This window comes from Gymnoscopelus microlampas (assembly GCF_963454915.1).
Source record: "Gymnoscopelus microlampas genome assembly, chromosome: 11".
Taxonomy (NCBI): Eukaryota; Metazoa; Chordata; class Actinopteri; order Myctophiformes; family Myctophidae; genus Gymnoscopelus; species Gymnoscopelus microlampas.
In genome coordinates this window covers 54325188-54333989 of record NC_139948.1, presented here as the reverse complement: position 1 = coordinate 54333989, position 8802 = coordinate 54325188, and positions in this window count along the sequence as shown.

Sequence of the window (8802 nt, the reverse complement as noted above, 5' to 3'; positions counted from 1 at the left end):
CGCTCACATGCTCTGCCCCCCCACATCAGATCTGATAAGTCCATGGAGATGTTTAAGTCCTTACTAAAAACTCACCTTTTCTCTCTGGCTTTTAACATTTGAGACAGACAGCAAGCATGTTAAGTTCACTCCCCTTCAATAAAGTGTTGATTTAATTTCTACACTTTTGTGCAGATTAGCTACAAAATGTATCTGAGATGTGTTTGTAATGTAATGAGATGTGTTCATCTCATGAGGTTTTTTTAGCTTAGTTTGTACAGAGTCAGGTTCATTGTTTCCTGCTATTTCCATCTATGTGATAATTAAGTAAACTGGCTGTAGCTGCAGAATTATTTCTCTGGTCTGTTACTGCTGAAGCATGCATGTTACTGCATTAGCTGTTTCTCACCTCAAATGTTTTCATTACATATTTTAGTACATTTTGATCTTCACCTGCCTTATCTGTTTTATTTGATCAATTATATCATTCTATATGTTTTTACATGTTAATGAGAATGTTTTGCTTATTTTACTGCCATTTGCACTGAAAGTCCCACATGGACCTAACCTGTCAAATGAAATTAGTTACTTTGCATAAGACATCCAACATACTACATTTCTGATGTGAAATGACACGAGGGACGCCCACAAAAAGACCTTCCCAAAAATCGGCGTGCTATTATGTGCCCTTTAGTGGACTTTGAGCACCTGCCCCTTCACTGCTCTGTGCACGGCCCTGTTCTACTGTCATGATAAACATGATCTTTATTTATCATCCTTCTATAATTTGACTAACCTCTGTGGTGGTGTCTTGGGGCGCGCGACACACTGTTGCCGTGTTGCCGACGGGGGACGGCTTCGCCTGTTAGATGTGTATATGCGTGGGTGTTTGTGTGTGTTCTCTGCCTCCACGACGGGATGTGCGTGTGTGTGTGTGTACAAAGTGGGGTCCGGGGACCCCCAGGGGTCCTTGAGGGAGTTCCAGGGGGTCCCCAGCTAAATGATAGATTAGGCACAGAATGGACCCTTATGGGTCTGTAACTCTGAGAGTGTACAAATGGAACCAAATGGACTCTAACGGGTCCATTTGGTTCCATTTGTACACTCTCAGAGTAAAAAAAACATAGATTTTACGATATAAACTGGGGTCCAAGAGATAGAAATGCCATTAAATGGGGGTCCGTAGCTTTAATGCATGTCAAACTGGGGGTCCTTGAAATTAAAATGCTTGAGATTCACTGCTAGAGCCGTAAAAAAAATCTTCTCTTATGGGGGTCCCTGGATTATCTTTTCAAATGGGGGTCCGCGGGCTAACAAGTGTCAATTTGGGGGTCCTTGACATGAAAAGGTTTGAGAACCACTGCACTACACAGTACAAACTCACTTTCCATCCCTGATAAACTGTCTGTTCTCAGCGCATAAGCCAAACTGCACACTTTGGGTGCTCATATTCCCCTACGGGTATGGTCTAGTTATAAATAAGTAGTGATGTCTGAACCTCAGTAACATCATAACAGTCTACTGTCATGATAAAAATTATCTTTATTTATCATTATAAATAAGTAGTGATGTCTGAACCTCAGTAACATCATAACAGTCTACTGTCATGATAAACATGATCTTTATTCATCATTATAAATAAGTAGTGATGTCTGAACCTCAGTAAGTGTCTGTCATGATAAACATGTATGTTGTATGAAGGTGGATCAAGGACCCACTGCACACATTCAGCAAAGCCTTTCACATGGAATAATGTATATCTGACATGTTTATATAACTGTATGTTCAACTCCAGGCTGAATGCATTAGTGTTGCTTCACTATATTTTTACACCAGTTGTTTTGACTTATTGATAAACTTTGTACATGTTATCCGTGTGTCATGTCTACCTGAATGGATCAGAGCTCTAAACCAATCACAATCTCTACTGATAATATGTTGTCTTTATTGACAGGTCCTGTATCCAATCATCTGACACTCTACACACTTCTTACAACACAAGAACACGGTAAGACTTAATGTGCTTGGAATGTAAAATATGGAATAAATGAACAACATGATTTATATTCATATTCATCCTGGGTTGTGTGTCGTTTACATTATGAGTCATTTTAGGAGAGTTGAGTGATGTGTAAACATTAAAGATAAATATGGATCAGCAGCTCAGCTTTAATCACATTATTAATAAATCACTTTAATCAAAATTATTTATTTGATTTATTCTAGTTCTGTCCAATACATAATGAGATATTTAGAACATAAACATCATAATACAAAGTGCAACAATGCACTTTAAAAAGAAATGGAGAATATAATAGATACAATTAGAATAAGATAAAGGAGCAAAATAAATACTCCCACCTTTTATACAAAACATGATAATGATAAAAAGTGACATTGTCATTTAAAGACCAGGCAAGACCTAGCTGTTCTTAGCCATCATTGGGTAGGGTAAGCAATGTTAAATAAATATGTTTTTAACTTGGACTTAAAAACAGCTATGGTTGGGGATTGTCTAATGGAAGTTGGAATATTGTTCCAGGTTTGTGGTGCATAGTAATGAAATGCTGCTTCACCATGTTTTGTTTCAACAAATGGAACAATTAATAGGCCAGCCCCAGATGACCTAAGGGTTCTAGGGGGTTCATATGGCTCCAGATGACCTAAGGGTTCTAGGGGGTTCATATGGCTCCAGATGACCTAAGGGTTCTAGGGGGTTCATATGGCCCCAGATGACCTAAGGGTTCTAGGGGGTTCATATGGCCCCAGATGACCTAAGGGTTCTAGGGGGTTCATATGGCCCCAGATGACCTAAGGGTTCTAGGAGGTTCATATGGCCCCAGATGACCTAAGGGTTCTAGGGGGTTCATATGGCTCCAGATGACCTAAGGGTTCTAGGAGGTTCATATGGCCCTAGATGACCTAAGGGTTCTAGGGGGTTCATATGGCTCCAGATGACCTAAGGGTTCTAGGGGGTTCATATGGCTCCAGATGACCTAAGGGTTCTAGGAGGTTCATATGGCCCTAGATGACCTAAGGGTTCTAGGGGGTTCATATGGCTCCAGATGACCTAAGGGTTCTAGGGGGTTCATATGGCTCCAGATGACCTAAGGGTTCTAGGGGGTTCATATGGCTCCAGATGACCTAAGGGTTCTAGGGGGTTCATATGGCTCCAGATGACCTAAGGGTTCTAGGGGGTTCATATGGCTCCAGCATGTCTAAGATGTAGCTGGGCCCAGAGCCACAGAGACATTTATAGACAAGTAACAACATTTTAAAATCAATTCTCTGGGTGATTGGTAGCCAATGTAAAGATTTTAGGACTGGTGTAATATGGTCATATTTTCTAGTTTTGGTCAGGACTCTAGCAGCAGCATTCTGAATCAGTTGGAGTTGTCTAAGCGCTTTGCTTGAGAGTCCTGTGAGCACACCATTACAGTAATCCAGTCTACTGGAAACAAAAGCATGTATAAGTGTTTCTAGGTCTTGCTTAACCTCCGCTCCTCAAACACCAACCTCCTCAACACCTGCAAGGCCAATCTACGCACCATGGGCGACCGGGCTTTCTGCTCAGTCGCCCCCGAACTGTGGAACGCCCTCCCTGTCCACCTAAGAGCACCACAGCCGGTCGACTGCTTTAAGAGAGGATTAAAGACTTACCTTTTTAGCAAAGCATTTTTTTAGCTGGTTTCGCCTCTAGACTTTATGCCCCATGTTTTAATTGTTTTTAGTTGTTTTCTTTTAATTGGTGTGATGTTTTCTGTTCTTATGCTACTGCCTTCTGTAAGCACTTTGAGATTTCCTGTAAATGTAAAGTACGTTATAAATAAAATCCATTATTATTATTATTGCTTGGACATAATTCCCCCATTTTTGCTCCCATGCGCGTCAATGGCGTCTGCCCGGCCCGCTAGGCTGACTGTAGAGAAGCTGCTTCCTGTCATCACAGACAACAGGAAGTGAGCTTAGTTTCAACACACTGAGCAGACATGTTGCCTGGCAACAGCTAGGGCGGGACATGTCACACATATTGACTGGCGTTTACAGTAGCCAATGGGACGAGGTTATCAGTCTGTTCCCCATGCCTGTCTGTCTGTCTGTCTGTCTGCATGGGGGTGAGCTTGTAGATATGCCATGGATGACATTTATTCACAGTGTCAATTGAACTCAGAGAGTGTTTGAACCAAATGGACCCGTAAGGGTCCATTTAGTTCAGATCAGATCCTAGATCAGTGAAGGTGTGTGTCTACAGACAGACAGACAGACAGACAGACAGACAGACAGACAGACAGACAGACAGACAGACAGACAGAGTTGTGAACTTAACAGTTAATACAAGCAACAGTTACAACTTATCTAAACTATTTCTCTGTCAAACATGTTTAGGATCATTTTAACGTCGACTCAGGCTTCTGTTTTTCACAGTTTATAAGTTGCAGTTGCAAGTTCAATATTTAGATATTTGATTTTCATTTCATCAGACACGCCCCCTTTCTTTACAAACCCATTGTAACTTCACACTCCATTTTAATCATGTTATATTCATTAAAACACACGTTTCTGCTTCTAGTGACTGATATTGTCCTTCTAATGAATGTTAGACTCATTAAAACACACGTCTCTGCTTCTGGTGACTGATATTGTCCTTCTAATGAATGTTAGACTCATTAAAACACATGTCTCTGCTTCTAGTGGCTGATATTGTCCTTCTGATGAATGTTAGACTCATTAAAACACACGTCTCTGCTTCTGGTGACTGATATTGTCCTTCTAATGAATGTTAGACTCATTAAAACACACGTTTCTGCTTCTGGTGACTGATATTGTCCTTCTAATGAATGTTAGACTCATTAAAACACACGTCTCTGCTTCTGGTGACTGATATTGTCCTTCTAATGAATGTTAGACTCATTAAAACACACGTTTCTGCTTCTGGTGACTGATATTGTCCTTCTAATATGTGAGGGGCCGTGTTTTCTCTTTCTCTTACTACTGCAACAAAAATATAACTATTATAATTATTATTAATGTAATAATAATTATTATTATTATTGAAGTAATGCTAAACAATCTTCATAGTCTTAACCAGTGTTGTCTTCTTAAATAGTGAGACTTTTGTCTTGTTTTTTTTCCAGAGTTCTGGGGAAAATACAGAGACACTGTGGCTTTGGGGAGGAGTGTCAATCATATTGACTGACAGTTCAAGTAAGTGTGTAATGTTATAATACATAACCAAAACATACATTATTATAGACCCACATAGTCATTATGATGATATATGCATCTAATATTAGGAATATATGGCCATATTTGGGGCTTATTTTGTTTAGTTCATTGACTAGTGCTATTTGTACATATGAGGACAGAGGAATAACACTACTAACTAAACATGAAAACATTATACATGTGCAATATAAGATATTAATACTATCCATATTATCCAGCAATATGAAAACATTAGTTCACCTTGACAAAATTAAAACACCATTACATTATTATGAATAGCATTAACCACATGAACCCCAGCATATGGGGGAGCATAAGCCAAAAATAGCCGATTTACAAGCTCACAGCGCATCGCAGCACAAATTGTTGTGAGCTTGTAGATCGGCTATTTTTGGTAAAAAAGATTTGGTGTTGACAGAAAAAAGCGTCCGAGAAATGTAAGTCTATTTTACTGAGAATAGAGGGTTTAAGTAGGCTACATCATAATAATATAATAAATGTATTTAAATAGCACTTTACAAAGTGCTGAACAGCAGTATGTTCGAGCATAAAATATGTAAGTAAGGTAAAATAAAATATTTTAAAAAAGCATTTAAGGGAATAACATAGTTAACAAATAAGTTCATTCTGACAAGCAATAAAGAAAACACATTTAAACAAACTAAAATGAAACCGAAATAATGTTTGGTCTCGTTGGCCACATCAACAAACAGTAATTTAATGTATTATTCTGCTATTCTTTATTGTGCTCACATAAGATATTCAGATGAGATAAACTAAACAGTGTAAAGTATTCAGGTCATTCACCACAAATAAATAAGGACGTTTACATTTATGCATGTGTTATGTGTTTGTTCTGGCTGTAAGAAAACTACAAGAGACAAACCCGCCCAGTGTAGAGAACACAGGACATATCTGTCCTATTGGTTTGTGTCTATCACTGCTGGGTGATAGTTTATCACAGTGTAGAGAACACAGGACATATCTGTCCTATTGGTTTGTGTCTATCACTGCTGGGTGATAGTTTACCACAGTGTAGAGAACACAGGACATATCTGTCCTATTGGTTTGTGTCTATCACTGCTGGGTGATAGTTTACCACAGTGTAGAGAACACAGGACATATCTGTCCTATTGGTTTGTGTCTATCACTGCTGGGTGATAGTTTATCACAGTGTAGAGAACACAGGACATATCTGTCCTATTGGTTTGTGTCTATCACTGCTGGGTGATAGTTTACCACAGTGTAGAGAACACAGGACATATCTGTCCTATTGGTTTGTGTCTATCACTGCTGGGTGATAGTTTACCACAGTGTAGAGAACACAGGACATATCTGTCCTATTGGTTTGTGTCTATCACTGCTGGGTGATAGTTTACCACAGTGTAGAGAACAAGGGACGTACAGTGCCTTGAAAAAGTATTCACCCTCCTTGGCTGTTTACCTATTTTGTTACATTACAACCTGTAATTGAAATGTTTTTTAATCAGAATTTTATTTGATGAATCTGCACGAAATAGTCTTAGTTTTTAAATGAAATGAGAAATATATATATAAAAAAAGGATTTAAAAAAAATAAATAACTGATAATTGGCATGTGCATATGTATTCACCCCCTTTGTTATGAAGCCCCTAAAAAGTTCTGGTGCAACCAATTACCTTCAGAAGTCACATAATTAGTGAAATGAGTCAGGATTGGGTTATAAAAAAAATATCCAAATCTTTGATGATCCCCAGGAGTACCATCAAATCCATCATAATCAATTGAAAAGAACATGGCACCACAACAAACCTGCCAAGAGAGGGCCCCCCACCAAAACTCACGGACCGGGCAAGGAGGGCATTAATCAGAGAGGCAGCACAGAGACCAAAGGTTACCCTGGATGAGCTGAGAGTGTACACATGGAACCAAATGGACCCTAGCGGGTTCATTTGGTTCCATTTGTACACTCTCAGAGTTAAATTAACATTGATTTTACAATATAAAATGGGGTCCCAGAGATAGAAATGCCATTAAATGGGGGTCCGTAGCCCTAATGCATGTCAAACTGGGGGTCCATGAAATTAAAATGGTTGAGAATCACTGCTAGAGCCGTAAAAAATCTTTTCTTATGGGGGTCCCTGGCTTATCTTTTCAAACGGGGGTCCGCGGGCTAAATAAGTGTCAATTTGGGGGCCCTTGACATGAAAAAGTTTGAGAACCACTGGTGTAGAGAACACAGGACACAGGTTAATAAGTTAACTTTAACATTGAAATATCCGTTTGCTGACTTATTAAGAAGCAGTCTCTCTGCTTAACATACAATGCTTCATTATAATGTCTTAGGTCGCCATCTAGCGGCAAAACATTTTAATTCATATGAATCTGTCATTCATAATTATTGATGTAATGTAGCCTAACTTAAACCCTCTATTCTCAGTAAAAATATTACTTTATTACATTTCTTGGATGCTTTTTTCTGTCAACACCAAATCTCTGTGCCAAAAAAGTCGATCTACAAGCTCACAACGCGTCGCAGCGTGACAGGTTGTGAGCTTGTAAATCGCTATGTTTGGCCTATATTCCCCCCATCCTGGGGTTCATGTGGTTAATACTATTCATAATAATGTAATGATGTTTTCATTCTGTCATGGTGCACTAATGTTTTCATATTGCTGGATAATATGGATAATATTAATATTTAATATTGCACATGTATAATGTTTTCATATTGCTGGATAATATGGATAATATTAATATTTAATATTGCACATGTGTAATTGTTTTCATAGAGAGAGATGAGAGAGATAGAGAGTAGAGAGAGAGAGAGAGAGAGAGAGAGAGAGAGAGAGAGAGAGAGAGAGAGAGAGAGAGAGAGAGAGAGAGAGAGAGAGAGAGAGAGAGGAGAGAGAGAGAGAGAGAGAGAGAGAAGAGAGAGAGAGAGAGAGAGAGAGAGAGAGAGAGAGAGATGGATTGATTGGACATCTCAACCTATTGCCATTAACAGGAATCGAATTCTCAACCTTTCGGACTAATAGGCTGCAACATACCTATAGTGCTATAGTTTTGTCCAGGCTGATGTTGTCTGTTGAAGATCATAAACTCTTGCCTTCTGTCATGAACCAAGCCAACACTAAGATCACTCGTTCACAAACCATTTACCAATAGAGAAATTGTATGTCTCCTCGCAACCGAAAACAGTGAAAGCAGTCATACGTTGAAAAACATACTCTCAAATATGCATTTCAGGTTATCTTTACCATTTGCACATGTATTCATTGATACAGTCATGTTGTTTGCAATTCAACTTAAATGAAGTCTGCAAGTGAGGCTTGTACTGACGACCTTGAGATTGTGAGGCACTCATTTAAGGGAGACGCCATTGGACCAACAGACAAGGAACTGTGAAAAAGGAGATCACACAGATGATACAGTTTCACGCAAATAGCTGAAAAATCCTGGGTTTAAGTGTTTTTCAAACTGCTCAAAATTGCGGACAATCTAAGGGCGGAGCTTACTGGTCAAAGCGATAGATGTGTTCCTCATGAGTCAAGGCACAAGTGTAAGCAAGTTTCACGACTTTCGGCCAAACGAGGCATGACTTTTGCCTGTTTAAC